The sequence below is a fragment of the Vombatus ursinus genome, unplaced genomic scaffold (genome assembly GCF_900497805.2).
Source record: "Vombatus ursinus unplaced genomic scaffold, bare-nosed wombat genome assembly UNPS02009205.1, whole genome shotgun sequence".
NCBI classification, from domain to species: domain Eukaryota; kingdom Metazoa; phylum Chordata; class Mammalia; order Diprotodontia; family Vombatidae; genus Vombatus; species Vombatus ursinus.
In genome coordinates, this window is record NW_020948983.1 from 8,959,700 (window position 1) to 8,976,853 (window position 17,154).

The 17,154-nt window shown below is 38.4% G+C and overlaps 1 protein-coding gene across 3 annotated transcripts in view; it reads right to left on the reverse strand.

Annotated features, from left to right (window-relative positions):
- ACSL5 (acyl-CoA synthetase long chain family member 5) overlaps nucleotides 1-17,154 on the reverse strand; it is a 50,296-nt gene that overhangs the window by 29,954 nt on the left and 3,188 nt on the right. The window lies entirely within an intron of this gene.

The following is a 17,154-nucleotide window of genomic DNA, read 5'->3' on the forward strand; positions in this document are numbered from 1 at the left end:
CTTTGACTACTATTCTTCCTGACATCCTTTAAGTCCCAGTTAAAACCCCATCTTTTGCTGGAAGACTCCCCCAACGCTTCTTAATTCTAATGCATTACCTTTTTAAATTATTTCCTATTTTTCTTGTATACGATTGGCTTTGTATGTATTTGTCTGCATGTTGTCTCCTCCATTAGATTGTAAGCTCCTTGAAGGCAGGGGCAGTCTTTTGCCTCTTTTTGTATCCCTAGCACTTAGCACAGTGCCTGGCACAAAATTAAACACCTCAATAAGTGTTTGCTGATTGATCTAGAAAATCATTTGAGGATGAAGGCTTTTAATTATCATTCAAGCATATTGGACACAGGTTCTGACATCTATATAGAAGGCTGACTTCAGTTCTGCATGAGCCGGCACTCAGGCACTAAACTTTGGTGTTTGGAAGCACTAAAACTTGTGGAGAGATGTTAGTTAGTCAGACAATAAACATTTGTGAAGCACTTACTATGTGCCAGATACCGTGCTAAGGTCTAGGGATACAAAGAAAGGCAAAAGACAGTACCTGCCCTAAAGAAATTTGCAAATGAATGGAAAAAGATGACATGTAAAAAGAAGCTGAGGGGCAGCTAGGTGGTGCAGTGGATAGAGCACCAGCCTTGGAGTCAGGAGGACCTGAGTACAAATCTGGCCTCAGACACATGATACTCACTAGTTATGTGACCCTGGGCAAGTCACTTAACCCCAATTGCCTCCCCCCCTACCAAAAAAAAAGAGGCTGAAAAGGAGAAGTTGAGTACCCATCCAAAGGAATACAGCCAGTTGAGAAATGATAATATGGATGCTCTGAGAACCCTACATTTAACCTTTCATCTTAAATGTAGGATGTGGGAGGTGCTCTCTGCTGTCCATCCTTTTCCCTCTCCAATCAGAGTGGGGGAGTGAGGTGCTCCAAGGGCTGGGAGTATAGAGGAGGTGGGAGTTTTAAGGTTGATGTGATCTTACAGGATGAGAGGTTCTCAGGAGCATGATGACGTTCAGAGGAGTACAGCCAGTTGGGAAAATACTTTCCCATTTTAGAGAGGAGAGGGAAGAAAAAAAGCCCTCTTCTGAGGGAAAATAGATAACCACTTATCCCCAATTCCTTCATATTCCATTTAAGGTGACAAAGCATGTTTTCTTTGCCAGTTGCAGGAGAATGATGCTGATCTTGTAAATAATAATAGATTTCCATTCCATACCACTGCAAACATCAAATGCCATTTATTTTATAGGTTGTTCTTTTTTAAAGATTCATTGTATGTGAGAGCTGAGAAAGTCCCTATAGATTTAGTTAAGTTCCCATATTCTTATAGAAGAGTAAACAGAGCCCCAGAGATGTGCTATGATCATACCAGTAGCTAGTGTATAAAGCTAGACTTAATAAAATAATTTTATATAGTATTTTATACAATATCTCATTGAATTATTGCCTATACTTTGAGAGGCATTGTAGCTTAGTAGGAGGAATACTAAGCCTAAGAGTCAAAAAGACTCAAGAAGTGGGTTCAAATCCCACTTCTGATTTATAACAGCTCTGCTACAATGAACAAGCCAACTCTCATTTTTGAACCTCAGTTTTCTCATCTATAATATGGGGATAATGTCTGTAGTGACTTCCTCAGAGCATTGAGGTTTGGATGAGATAGTTTATGTAACAGCAAAATTAGCAAATTTCAAAATCCTACAGAGCTAAATATTAATTATTAACTCAAAAGATTGTTTTGAAGAATTGAACCCACTTCACATTTAAACAAACTGAAGCCCAGAGAGTGGAAATCACTTTCCCAAGGTCAACCCAGAAAATTTGTGGTGGAACTGGAACTTTTAATCAAATCTTCTCAGTAGGTTTAGTCAACAACACTACATGATTTCTAAAAGTAGAACCTCAACATCCCAACTCCCAAATCTTCTTAAATATTTCTGATAAAAGGGAACATAGCTACCTTCCAGGGCAGTCTATCCATTGCTAGATAGCTAGCTCTAGTTAGAAAAGTCTTCCTTGAATTAAGCTAAGATCTGACTCCCTTGTAATTTCTACCCATTGGTTATAGTACTGATTACTTTGGCCAAACAAAAAATAGTATTAAATATGACCACATTTTCTCTAGGAGTCTTCTCTAGTTTAATTCTTTCAAATGGTTTCCCTGAAAAAGAATTATATTAATCTTAGTAATGTTTTAGAAAAGAGATTCTAATACAAATATAAACTCCAAATGTGTATGTGTCCTAGATATAAAAGGTCACATCAAAAACAAATTAGAGAAACATGAGTGGAGGTGGAGGGGTAGAGAGAACTATCAAATCTATGGATAGGAGAAAAGTGAATGGCCAAAAAAAAATGTAGAGGATCACAGGAGATAAAATGGATAGTTTTGATTGCATAAAATTTAAAAAGATTTCACACAAAACTACAAAAGCTAAGATTAAAAGGGAAATAATTAACTGAGGAAAAATCATTATATCAAGTTTCCCTGATAAATGTCTCATCTCCAGGACATATTAAGAAATATTTCAAATTTATAGAAAAAGGACTATTGCACAATTGATAAAAGGTCTAAGAATATGAGTAGATAGTTCTCAAGGGAAGACCCAGGCTCTCTATAGTCATATGAAAAAATACTGCAAATCACTACTAATCAGAGAAATACAAATTAAAGTAATTCTGAGATTCTATCCCAGACTCATTAGAGTGTAAAGATGGAAAAAGAAAAGGAAATGAATGTTGGAGGATCGGTAGGAAAACAAGTACATTGATACGTTCACCACTGGTGAACCTGGTGAATGGGTACAGCCATTCTGGAAGGCAGTTAAGAATTATACACCAAAAGTTACTAAACGGCATGTGCCCTTTGACCCAGCTGAATCACTGACAGGCCTATACCCAAAAGAGATCAAAGAAAGAGGGAAAGGTCACCTATTCTGTGGTCACTTACTCTAATATCTTCATTTTACTTACAAGAACATAAAAAAGATCTCCTTGCCCAAGGTCACACAAATTATAAGTAACAAAGCCAGAACTCCAGTCTATGTCCTCAAACTCTAAATTTGCAGCAACTATTCCAGCTGTTTCAATATATTTCATTGGCAAATCAGCAGATGAAGATTCATTTGAGAATCCAATATCAGTTAAAGTACTTTAGATCTAAGTGATGTCACAAGAACAGCATATTTTTGTACCAACTTAGAAAATGGTGGTGTCTCAGATCAATGTATTTGGGGGAAACACTCCAGACACTGAACCTTAATAACATATAATATTGTATAATATAGAGAATTCTGTATTGATGAGCAGGCAGGAAGTAGCAGGGGGAGGGAGACAAAGAGAAAGCCATTGGTAGGATATAAAGCTCAATATTTACTTTTCAGTCACACTGGGTTTGTGAACCTTCTAAAGGGCATGCCAATTATTTTTGCTTTAAGTATTGAACAGCTAATTATTTTTCACACAATGAGTTTTAGATTGTAATTTAGAGAAAAAGATATGTCTCTGCTGTCTAGAAAGTGATGTGTTTAATTCTAATTGGTTTCTCAATTTTCTTACATGTACAGGCTTATTCCAGTGGTGACCAAAAAAAAAAAAAAAAAGCTCATTAAGAGAGAGAGAGAGAGAGAGAGAGAGAAAGACCAGTGACCAAGTTTTTCCTACCACCAAGTGCAGAATATAGTCTTTCATATCACAAATTTTCCATCAGTAATCAAAAAGACTTTGAACTCAAATATTCTACAGAGGCGAATAGTGTCTAGTTGGTAAAGAGACTTTGGGTAAAACCTGCATGAGAGATACATAGAGACACATGAGTTTTACCTTAGATACCAAAAAAGGGGTAGTGGGGGACAGCAAACTAGGGAGATAAATAAATTTTCGAAAGTCCTAGAGATTAAAAAAAAAATTCCATCAGCTCTTAGAAGCAATGTGAATGGATGAATGATACTGATTTTATTGACCTAGGGAAATGGTATGGGAGCTTTAGCACATGAGTCCAAGAGTTGCCCAAAGTATAGTGAGGTTAACTGATTTACTCAGGGTTATAAAGTTAATGAGTTATCAGAGTTAGAATATGAACCTAGCACTTCCTAATTCCAAGTCCAGTACCCTATCCACAAGGCAGCAAGAGCCTTTGGCTCTGGGCTTTACTCACCAAATTACTTGCCCAATAGGGCAAGTCATTCAGACTTTTTCTTCAGCTATAGGATGGGGTTAAAGATCCCTGCTTTGCCTACTGGCTGTTGATAAGGAGAAGAAATTAGATAATAATTGGCAAGATAAGTCTGTAAGAGGCAATAAGATGGCTCTAGGAAGCCCAAGGGCCTTGCACTGGGCAAGTTCTACTCTTTCAATCTGTACCCAGAGACTGATTTCTCTTTAGCAATAGAGTTTGACAGAGTCCAAAAATGGCATAGATACTAAACATAATCATCTAATATGACCTAAGCAAGAAAAATGAAGAGACAGATCACCCTTCATGCCTCATTTTCACTGGGGAAGAAAGAGCAAACAAGTAATTAATTCAGCAGAAGTAGGGAAGCTATCCATACATGAAGTCTTGCAAGTGTGGCTATCTTTTCAATAAAGTCAATAAAAATGAATGTTTATTAAATATCTAATTAATACATAACCCTATGTGGTAAAGGTGAGTAAGACTCAGCCTCTATCTCCCAGGGACTTTAAAGTCTGGTAGGGGAAAGAAGACATTCATAAAAGGGAGAAAAGGTATTTTGTGATAAATATGTAGGAAGAGTCTTGTGTATTGTTGGAGTTCCAAGAAAGGGCTTATCACTTCCTCCTAGGGATGGTGGAAAGTCAGGAGAAATACCTTATGTTTACCACTTTTGATGTTTACCACTTTTGACAGGGAATTGGACCTTTCATTTCATTGCTCTAAGGAATCCCCAATGAATAAATTCCCACTGCCAATGCAAATTGGCAGCCACTGAACAATTTATAATCCTAGAAAGCCACCTGGGAGCAATAAAGGGCTATGTGGACTTTCTCAGAGAAATATAGCTAGCACGTTTCACAGGAAGGACTTGAACCCAGGCCTTCCTGATTTCAAAGCTGACTCTCTATCCGCAACACTGATCTGCCTATCCAATTTAGCACATTACAGTTTACAAAGTGCTTCCATACACGTCTTGTTTGATACTAACAACTCTGTGAGTTAAGTAGGACAGTCAAGGAAGCTGAGGAAGAGAACATCAATTACTTTGCCTGAGGTCCAATAGTAAGTAGCAGAATTGGGATATCCATGTGTTTCAATTTCTAGTCTAGAGCACTTTCTGCTAAACCTGTACTCCATGGTTTTCTCCTCCATTTCTATGGACAAGAATGCTTACAATCCTGTTTACATTACTAAGTTGTTAATCAATTCTTCTCTGGTTCGATAGTCCTGATGGAACAGCTACCGTTTATCTAGGCCCATGTGTAAAGGCATTGTACAATATGGTACTTGGAGCTGTTTCCTTGTTATTAAGGAAGTCTACTGAACCTGTGGGGAGGTTTTCCTTGAGTACTCAACTTCTAAGTTCATCTTTAGTTGACAAGTGGCACAGCAAAGCTCTGGGAATATAAATATAAGAGAAAGACAGTCACTCCTTCAAGGAATTTACATTCTGATAAAAGGAAGCTGAAAAGCTGGGAGCAGAAACATGACGGCAAAAGAAGGTCTAGATAATTAAGAGCAGAGGTCAGAGAGGAAAGGAGTTGACATCAATGGCCCGGGTACTTTTGCCTCCATTAGGTCCACTAATAAAATCTGTATTTATCTCTAGCTGGAGTGTAATGGCTGCATGTGGCCACTAAGGAAAGGACAAGAGGTTAGAAGATGACCTAGGCCGATTAGGTAATATGAGCAAAGCAGGCAGGAGCAGATTACCTTTTCCTTAAGGGACAAAGAATATAAACTGGTTAAGAGCTATCTGGTTAACTTGGAAATCCAATTCAAAGAGAACTATCTACCTTGCTTGGCAGTGATTGCTTTGGTGAGAAAGGGCTCTCTTGTTAGGAATTATAAAACCACACACACACACACACACACACACACACACACACACACTTCCTTTTCACAAAAACACAACTAATATGAATAAAGCCAGAGTGGAGATTTCCTCAGAGTAACTGGATTTCAGACTAAGCTATCCAGAGACCAAGAGACCAAAACTTAACCATGTACAAGACTGCCTGTAACATTTCTAAATAGAAAATAGACAATTGCTGGAGAGGAACTATATACCCTCATTCCTGAAGGAAACCGAGGAGGAAAGTTGAAGATACAGCAAGCAGTTGCCTAGATTTTGTTAGGATGTTTGAAGACAGCAGGCTTTGAGTATTGTTTTGTAAGTACCAAACATATGATTTTTCAAAGCAAGTCAGAAAGCCAATAATCCTAGATTATCATGTATTGCCCCAGATGCCCCAAAGTTACGGTGGTGACTGTCAACTATTATTTTTACGAGAACCCAGCAAGTGTTACAAGTTTATAACTATTGTCCTACCACCAAAAACCACTTTTGACAGAAAGACACTTTGCATTTTCCCATGCTTTACAAAATACTGCTCAGACCCAGCCTCCCTGACAGCTGGGGGACGGAAGTATTTATTTATTTCTCTTAAAGATAAGAAACCAGAGCAAAGTTGAGAGATGAGTCACGGGGCCATAAGAGATGTGGTATGCTAAAGGTAAAATTTTAGGTTAGGCTGGGGTTATCTACATCAAAGGCCATCTAAGTAGAGTCCTGTTTGAGGGATTTTGGATAAAGCCTCCAAGTCCTTCAGACCTATCATGCATTCAGGTCACTTTCTAATACTGCTCTCTGGTTGGTAGGGACTGTTATCAACCAAGTAGTTTTACTTTCCTAATCAGGGAGGCAAGGCTCCATGTTCTTAGTGAGTCCAAGAGTTCAGCCACCTCACCTGCAATATATGCACGTGCATAGCTCACCTGGGAAGATAGAAGCCCTATTTAAAAAAGGGGGGAGAGTTCCTATAATTCATCCATGTGCTATTTGCTGATGAACGCATACATAGACAGACAAACCTCTTTTTCCCTTTTGTATTTAAAGATTGTCAATGACTATTAATATGTAGGGCTACACTGTATGTACCCTACTTTTCACGATCAGATAGGAGAGGAGGGAGAGATGGGTAGCACTGATCCATGCATAGCATTTGTCATTCCTTGTCTTCTCTACTTCCTTCCCTATTCCCATGATGTACTAGGAAACAGGAGAAGTTTTTTCCATTAAAGCCTTATTCCATTGTCTCATAGCGGCCTGGAGATGACCCCAGGTTCTCACAAGCAATAAATTATAAGGGAATATAGTCTTTGAAGTCTTGGCAAACTGCAAAGGATTCAAGTAAGGGTCTAGTGACAGCATCTTGTTTGAGAACCAGTCTAGCTAAATGCCCAGATGTGAGTCACTAGTTGGTTGGTGCAAGTTTTTGGCCATGGCAACTCAGATGTTAGCAGGATCCAGCCCCAACCATGCTTCAAAACTCGAGCCATCCAGCCTGGCATTAAAATATTCTCTCAATATCTCTCATGGTCTAGAGACCATGCCTTGGAAGAGCTCAGCAGTTCAGCTCTGTAACTCCTACTCTGGGACCATGGAGTACTGAATGGTTTCAGGCCTAAACTCTACTTTACCTAGGAAATCCTATTGCCTTAGTGAGGCACCCCATTTTTCCCCACATCCCACTTCTCTTTTTCTAAGAGATCTAGACTCAAATCCACCATTGCCTCTGGAAAGGGTGTGTCAATCAACTGATGGCCCTATTGTCCTATTCACCATCTTAAAGGCTCCTCAGGCCAACACCCTTCCTTCAGGTCAGGGACAGTCTTGTGTCGGCAACCAGTGTTTGGAACATTTTAAGGATTTAAATGCTTTTTTCATTCATAAGATATGGAAACGCTGTCTTCTACATTAGAAGAAAGAAAAAATTCTTATGTGCAACTTTCTATCACAAGACTTTATATGACTGTTTATTCATAAACACTCAGTGGGTCTGCGGTAGATCTAGGTACACGCCCAGAGTTTTAAAATCTCATATTCCTATGCGAATGGATTTCAGCAGCAGGCATCTGCCATGGCTTTGATGTTGTTCAGCTGTGTCTGACTCTGGAGTGGTTTGCCATTTCCTTCTCCAGTGTTTCCTTACTTGACAGATCAGGAATTGAGGCAAATAGGGGTTAAATAACTTTCCCAGGGTCACATAGCTAACAAATGTCTGAGGTCAAATTTGAACTCAGATCTTCCTGACTCCAGGGTCCGGTGTTCTATCCACTGTACCACCCAGCTGCCTGCCCCTGCCTTTGCTTAGTGTTCTTTACACTCATTACCTATATATTTCAAGCAATTAAAAGGGTCCCTATGTCCCCTGGAAATTGGGAAGTTGACACCTTTGCTATTTCACTAAGTGGAGAAAGTGTAGAAGATATTTACCAGGAAATCTAGAATAGATTAAGGTTGTTGTGTTCAAGAATCAATCTATAGAATCAACTCAACCATGATTTGCTGCTCTGTGGAGCTTTGGCAAATTTTTTTTTTCATATTTTAGGCCACTTTACTTATGACCTTCCATAACATTATCTAGTATCTTTACTTCTGCTATCTATTTCTATGTGCTTAGGAAAGACAAACCAGTTTTGAACTTTAACAAAAATTATGATTAAGAAAACGAGTTATTTTAGGAGCATAGACAAAAGTAAAAATTTATTCTGATGTCAAAAGTAACGTTAGGTCATATGATGTTTTTGGATGATCTTCTACTACTTCATTTTTCCTTTCACTGGTATGGAACAGTAGGCCACAGACTTGTTTGGGGGAAGTTGGGGCCCCACAAAGTCAATGTGAAGTCAATTTCATTTCATTAAATAACTCATAATGAATATAACTTTCTGTAGGCTTGAGTCTCACATGACCTTTTTCTGATGTATGAGCATATTTAATTAAAATATAAATTTATTATAAAATTCATAGTAGCTTTTTGCCCTGTATTTTCTTATAAAGTATGAAAAAAAAATGTCATTTGGAGGTTCAAGAAACTGGTGTTAAACAGAGGTCTCTCATGTTTGAGGAGATTAGGAACCACTGGCATGGACAAATCAAGAATCTGCTGAATTCTTATAAAGGTCCTGGCCTGGTTAATATCACGACCCATAAGAGGAAGATAAAAATAGGCCCTGTTTTCTGGTAGCACAAATGGCCAAAGTATAGTGTTAATGAAGTCACGTTATAGGCTGAGAATATTGTATAAATCAGTTATACTGGCTTTCATGGCTTTGAGCTAAATATAACTCTATAAACTGAACTTTAGTTCACAGACACTTTCATTTAGTAAGAAGGACATTGGACTAAAAGAGACAGAATTTTAGTACCATCGTAGCTCCTTACTCATTTTGCCCAAATCAGTTTCTTCATCTATAAAACTGTTATCACCTGCACAGCTACCTCACTGTATTGTTCTGAGAATCAGAGGAGGCAGTATTCCTTATTCTGTAAGCTGCAAATATCTATATAAGCATGCTGCATGTACTTTATTGGTTACGAGGTAAGGGAAAGGTAGAGGCCAGATGATCAGGTCACCTTTGTTATCTTCTTAAATCTAAGATTGTATTCTTTGTCTGTATCACCTAACATTAGTCCTAAACTAGGAATCATAGGGAGTAGAAAAGTATAAGATAATTCTTGTCCTTAAGAGGCTTACAGTCTAGTTGTAAGAATTAGCAAAAAAGACTGTGAGAATAATTCAGTGCTAACCTGATAGGCACTGTAGTATATTAGAAAGAATGACTTGGAGTCAGAAGATCCAAAGTCATCGTTCCAATATTTACTTGTTGTGTGACTTCAGATAAATTGCTTAACCTCTGAACTTCAGTTTCTTCATCTCTAAAATAGAATACTTCTACTGCCTACCTCAAAGCACAATATAAATGTGAGTTATTACTAGAGTCATACTATCATAGTATTTAGAGTGAGAAATAAATTGGGAAATTTATTATTAATATAAATTATTAATTTATTAGTACAACCTCTTCATTTCACAGATGAAGTAATTTGTAGCTAGAGAGAAAAATGACTTCAGAGCACATAGGTAGGAAAGTTGGAGTTCAACCCGGTTTGATTGACTGTCAATATAATGTTCCATACTAGGTGATTAAACATAGCTGGAGTTCCATGAAAGGGGAGTCATATACAGGTAGTCAGTGAAGGTTTCATGGAGGAGGTAGGCTTTGAGCTGAGTTTTAAAGACAAGTGATATTTAGATAAGATTAAGGAGAGGAAAATGTTCTAGGTAGTTTCTGAGAGATACCAATAAAAGCATTAACAGGACGAACCTAGCACGGATGAGAAAGCAAGAGCTTCTGACTTGGATTCAGCATTTACTAACAGTGGCTTTCTGAAAATCTATGAATGAAAAAATAATTTGTTTCACCTACGCAGAAAAGATATTTTTAACCAAATAGAAGGAATTAGAGACAAAAACTGATTTTTTTTTTTTTTTTTGGCTAGGCAATGGGGTTAAGTGACTTGCCCAGGGTCACACAGCTAGTAAGTGTTATGTGTCTGAGGCCAAATTTGAACTCAGGTCCTCTTGAATCCAGGGCTGGTGCTCTATCCACTGAGCCACCTAGCTGCCCCAAAAACTGATTTTTTAAAATAGAATTTAATAGAAAGTAGTGCCATTAAATTCAAAAGTGGGAGAGGTAGAGAATAAATTGATATACTCACTGAAAATAGTTTTCAACGGACAAAAAAGGTCTGACATCCAGAATCTAAGGAATTGATAGCTATCTTCAAAATAGTACATATTCAACTCCCTAATAGAGCAAGAGAGGATATTATTGATGGACAATTTTTAAAAGGAAGAAATACAAATTGTTAGTAACAACTTGAAAATATACCCAAATTCCTTAAGTGATACAAACCAAAACAAATTGTAGATACCTTAGAGCTACTAAAATGACAAATAGAAACAAAAAAGTAATAAGATTCAAATGTCCCTGGGTACAGGAAAACAGGTATTTTAATAGGAGTGTTGGCTGGATTATAGACTGTAGATTTTGTTGGAGAGCAAAATGGCAACAAGGTCTTTAGAGCTGGAAGAGGCTGGAAAGGCCATTGAGTTCAACTGTTTCATTTTGTAGGTAAGTAAACTGAGAATCACAGAGGCAAGAGATTTTTCCCAAGGACACACAGGTAATGTATATAAAATATATTACAAACCTTTTAATCCAATCTTTCTTTTGCTAGGTAGGAATTTATCTTGAAATAGAAAGCTAAGTCAAGACAATAGGCATTTAAGTGCCTACTATACCCAAGGCACTGTGGCACAGTGATCCCTACTGCAAAAAACTACATACAAGGGGCAGCTAGGTGGTGTACTGGATAGAGCACCGGCCCTGAAGTCAGGAGGACCTGAGTTCAAATCTGGCCTCAGACCAAGCATTTGACACTTACTAGCTGTGTGACCCTGGGCAAGCCACTTAATCCCAATTGCCTAAAACAAACAAACAAACAAACAAACAAACAAAAAACCCAACTATGTACAAATGAGAAATATATAGGGTAAAATGGATATAATTAGAGGTGAGGGTGTGGAAAGACCTAGCTGTATAATAATATTCATAGTGCCATAGTGCCTTCATTCATAATAGCAACAACAAAAAACCCCACCAAAAACAAAACCAAACCTGGAATTAATCTCTATGTCCAACAGCTGGAGAATAATTGAATTATCATAGTATGTGAATTTAATGAAATATGAATACAAGAAAATATGGAAAGATCTAAATTAATGCAAAAAAAAAAACAAGCAAACCAACCAACTAGAAGAATCAGAGTTGTAAACACATAGGCATAGATGAAAAAGAAAAGAAAAAAGGCAAAGATAGCAACATTTCAACATAACTTAGGACATAGAGGAAAGAAAAGTTATCTTTTAATTTGATTGTTTTTAACTTTGTCAAAGTGCTAGGGATTTTGCTAAGATGTTATTCCTCTATTCCATTTGTTTGTTGATGGTTAAGTTCCTGAAATATTTTAAAAAGAGTAGGCACTGAGATTTGAGGTGCCTTATGAGCATCAGATTGTGGAATCCTTCTAAGATCCAGGCCACATTGCATCTTAGAAATGGTCTTTAGAAGAACAAATTTTGAAGTCCTGTAAAATACTCTAAAGCAAAATAGTGATGAAGAAGGAACTGGAGGCATATCTATCAAACTCCTATAGGGTAGCCTCTTTGACATTCAGATTTTTAAATATTAAGCCATCCTCCTCAAACAAATCAGAGAAGAGTAGCATTATCTTGAGATTATCTTGTTTTAGTACACACACCAAAGGTTACTCCTTCCCTGATGCTGAGCAAGTGAATTCATAGGCCCTTATCAAAAATTAAATTGATAAGAACATGTCAGATAGGAGAAACAAATACTAGGCTTGCTGTCTGGCATCCATGCCAATGTTAATAGCTAAATGCGCAATATATTGTGAAAGTCTTTCTTGTCCCAACATAGTATCAGACCTCATACTATCTAGTCTGACCAATGATCAAGGATCAGATTATGAGAATCAAAGTACAAACCTCAAACTTTGTTACAGTCTCTTGTTATTAAGGCAAACTTTTCAAGTCCAGCTCCTATCCATTTACCTCAATTAGAGGACACTGGGAAAGCTCAAATGAGACATTTGCTAGCTTAGCATTTTTCTCCATTACAATTCTATTAAAGTACTCATGTCACTTCCATACATGCATCTTTCCTTTTCTGAATTCTGATCCTCCCCTACTACTCCTTGTATCCAAAACGATATGTCATGCTTGACCAATGTCACCTCGTGTGGCAGTGTCACAGAGGCAATTATTACCCTCCTCTCTAGCAGAGGGTAATAACTGAGTAATGAATGCCATGCTTCCTGCCCCAGCTGCTTTTGCCAGGTACTCTACCCACTGCTGGGGGAGGGATCTGTCATCTGTGACCCTGTAAAAGGAGTTTTAGTTCAGTACCTGTCCTGATAAGATCCTAGAAGAATAAGGGCAAGAACCTTGAAACTCTACTTTGAAAGTTTACAGTTTCCTGATGTATACATCTATCTGCCAAAAAAGCGAGGGGGCTAAATTGGACTAATCATCGTTTAAGTTCTTACTAGATATAAAGCATATCTCCTTTAGCACTTGGCACAAAGAGAAGTGTTCTAGAATAACTTTTAATTTCCCACCCAGTTCTATGGATTTCCTTAGCTCTTGGGAATGTTGATCTTAAATAAAATACTTTTTAAATTTACTTTTTTTCAGTGGGGCATTCTTATAATGGAAAGGTTTAAACCCACAAAACTAGATAGGGTGTGTGTCCATCCTATTAGTTACCCATTTTCTCAGTGTGGCTAAGAAACTTTGCTACCTTAGAAAGGGTATAAGAATCTAACCATTCAATATGGTAGAGTAAAGGAAGCAACCCAGGCAAATTTTCCTCCAAATAATTTTAAAATAACATATCAAATTGAATATTGGAGTGACAGAGCCAATAAAAGATCAGGGTCAGACATTTTTCCAGCCTAAGATAACTTAGGAGGTTGGTAGGAGAGGTCTACAACACTGGGATGGAGTCTGGCCTGGAGCAAATAGGGTGGCAATACCAGCAATGGGCCTTGGAGGTAGCTGTGAAAGTGAGAACAGCAGCTTCAGGAACTCTTGGTCCAAAGTTGGTAAGGGGGTTGGACAACTGGTCAGAAAGAGATTAAGGGGACCCTTTGCTGGTACTGAGTACAGGACCTGGTGTCATCTTGTTACTCTACTGCCCATATACAATTTGTATCACAGTTCTAGGGAAGAAAGGAGCACTTGTGGTTGGTCACAAGGGAACAGGAGACCTGAACACAGTTCCGGGGTGGAGAGGAATGCTTGTGGCTATAGGGGACTAGGGACTCTGGTCATAATCATGGCTAAGAGGAGTGCTAGTGCTTGTGACTGCAGGAGAGCAGGGGCCCTTCCTAGATAAAAACCAGAGGAAAGACCAGGAGAGCAATGACCATACCTTTCTCCAGATCACACCACCTTACAGGCACCAAAAACTTGAAGACTCCCAGAACTAGCTCTGAAAACAGCAGCTGGGGGGCAGGGTGGGGGGGGGAGTCTAAAGCTTGGGACAGTGCATCCTTAGCCCCAGGTGAACAAAACCCAACTTAAACATAAAATTCAAAGTCAAGAAGTAGGCTGGAAAAATGAGCAAGCAACAAAAGAAGAACTTCACCAAAAAAATCACTACAGTTGCAGGGAAAAAGAGGACACAAACCTGGAAGATGACAACAACATGAAAACAACTACAAGCAAAACCTCAAAGGAAAGATGCAAATTGGAAATAAGACTAACAAGAATTCCTGTAAGGGTTAAAGAAAGAAATGAGTGGCAGAGGAAAAACTGGGAAAAGAAATGAGACTGGTGAAAGAAAATTATGAAAAGAAAATTAAGAATCAAAGTATTTACTTATAACGCTGACCTCAGAATCAGAAGTTACCAGGATAACTTAAGAAGTAGGGTCAGCTCTATATAGAGAGTGAGCTAAGAAACCCTTTATTAAATCAAACCCTAACTGTAAGGTTACATTCCATACAATTTAGGGCATACTTAGTGGAAACTTAGTGAAAAAGTGTACCTTAGCACACTTTTGAGAACCATAATTCTAAAGTTTGGAGGGGTTATAAAATGCAGTGGTGGAAAGAGTAACCATATTGATCAATTCACAGCTCTTTAGAAATGAAGATTTATACTACTCTTAGCAAATCAACTGAACATTTATTTGAGCACCAAAAGGAAAACCAGTGCTCTGTGCTGCCACAGTAGCCACTGCCCTTAGTAATCTTGTAGTTTAGTTAATGGAAATATGGTTAATATACATGGAAGAACTTTTAAAAATTAACATTAATATACTATATGAATTGAATGAAGGCTGGAACTGCTGAAGGATCTTCAATCTCTTCCTATCTACTGGGTCCTTCCAAGATGCCTGCAAACATGCCCCTGTCTCCCCCAACCTTAAAACAAATCAAAACCTCACTTGACATTTACCATCACCTAAAGTTATCATTCTATCTTTCTCCTCCCTTTTGCAAACTATTAGAAAAAGCTGTTTCTATTTGTTGCCTCTATTTGCTCTCTGCTCCATCACTTCAGGCCCTTGCAATCTGGGGCTCTGCCTCACTCAACTCATACCGTTCTCTCCCAAATTACCAAGGATCTCTTAAATGTCAAATTTAAAGGACTTTTCTCAATCTTCATCTTTCTTGATCTCTTCCTAGAGTTTGACACTATTGATTATGCTCTCTTAGATACTCTCTCTATTACTCTACTGAGTTTTTAATACACTGCTTCACATGCTAATCAGCCACCACTCCAGTCATCTTCTTGCTACCTGAATATTCTCCTGACCTTCATACAACCATTGTTTCTGGAAAGAATGTGTCAATTGAGGTTCCCATGGCTCTGTTCACTAGGTCTGTCACTTCCCAGACTACAAGACATATCTCTTCACCACTCCGTATTAGAATGAAAGCTTCTCGAGGGCAGGGACTATCTCATTTTTGAATTTGTGTCCCCAGAACTTGACACCAGTGCCTAGCACATGGAAAATACTTGTTAAATGCTTCTTACTCATACATTCGTTCGATCACCCCAAATAGTCTGTTGCCAAAACATTTTGATTATATCGTTTCTCTTTTCTCTGGTTCACAAGATGACCACCAACCCTAATTCAGGTCTTTGTCATCTGACCTACTAATAATCACCTCCTAATTGGTCTCCTTACTTTAAGCTTCTCCTTTCTCCAATCTTTCCTTCACACAGCTGCCAAAATCATAGTCCTAGAACACGTCTGATAGAGTCACTTTCTTGTTCAATAAGTTCTTGTATTGCCCTATTTCTTCTAAGACTAAATGCAATCTCCTGTTAGGCATTTGAAACCCTTTATAACCTTGTCAAAAAATACCCTCCCAGGCTTATCATACATATTTCCCTTCTTATGCTCTAGAACCCAGGCAAACGCTCAGACTTGCTCTCCTCTCACATGACATTCTATCTCCCATCTCCATGCCTTTATAATCACTGTCCTTCATGCCTGGAATGCACTCACTCACCTTTACCCCAGACTCTCCAGCTTTCTTAAAAGTCCAATTAAAATGTCACTTGCTACATGAAGTCTTTCCTATTTCCACTCCCCAAGCTTCTTCTTCCCCTGCCCCCACTCACTACCCTGAAAATAACTATTATATGCATACATAGGGAGATTTTTGTCTTCCATGATAAAGAAAAAGCTTTTCCAGGGCAGGGATTGTGTATTTTTTGTCTTAATATCCCCTGCACTTAGTAGTTTCTTAATACTAGCACATAGTAGATACTTAATACTTGATTTATTGGAAAGCTTTATCCAAGTGGTTGGACTTGAGTTAGGCTTTGAAGAGTTGTGAATTTTAAATCAAATAAAATTCTTGAAATCTAGTTTAATTTCCCCATAATGTAATTGTATCATGCTTCATGTTCTCCCTGGGTTCTAATATACCCAGTCTTTTAATTTACTCAGTCTCAGCCCCACCACAGGAGGTAGGAGAGTGGGAAAGACGAAAGAAAGGGGGGGGGGCAGAAATTAAACCACTCCGCCATTCCTACCTATCAACTTCAGTTCATTGCTGAGGTATAAAGATGATCTGAGGTTTCTTCCATCTCTAGAGCTTCTGGACAGCACACAGACTACTCCAAGATCAATAACACTGGTTCCTGAACTCCAAAGACACTAAAGTCCAGTGCTGAATTTTAATCTTGTATTTCCACAAATCACTCAGGAGTGAGGGAAGCTTGATTCAGGTCTCACTGTTATTTCTTGCTGCTCCCCAATATAGAAGGCAACTTTCAAAACTGGTTATACAAAGAGCTCTCTCTGCATTGGTCCCCAGAAAATAGCATCATCTTACTGCTCGGATTCTGGCATCCTTCCCCAACTCTCCACGTCCTTATTCTAGGCAACCCAAGTTCCATGTGGTATAATTCTTAATTAACAAAGCCTCACAAAAACCTCTAGATAGCTGGGAATTGGCTGGGGAGGAAGAAAGAGAGAGAGAGAGAGAGAGAGAGAGAGAGAGAGAGAGAGAGAGAGA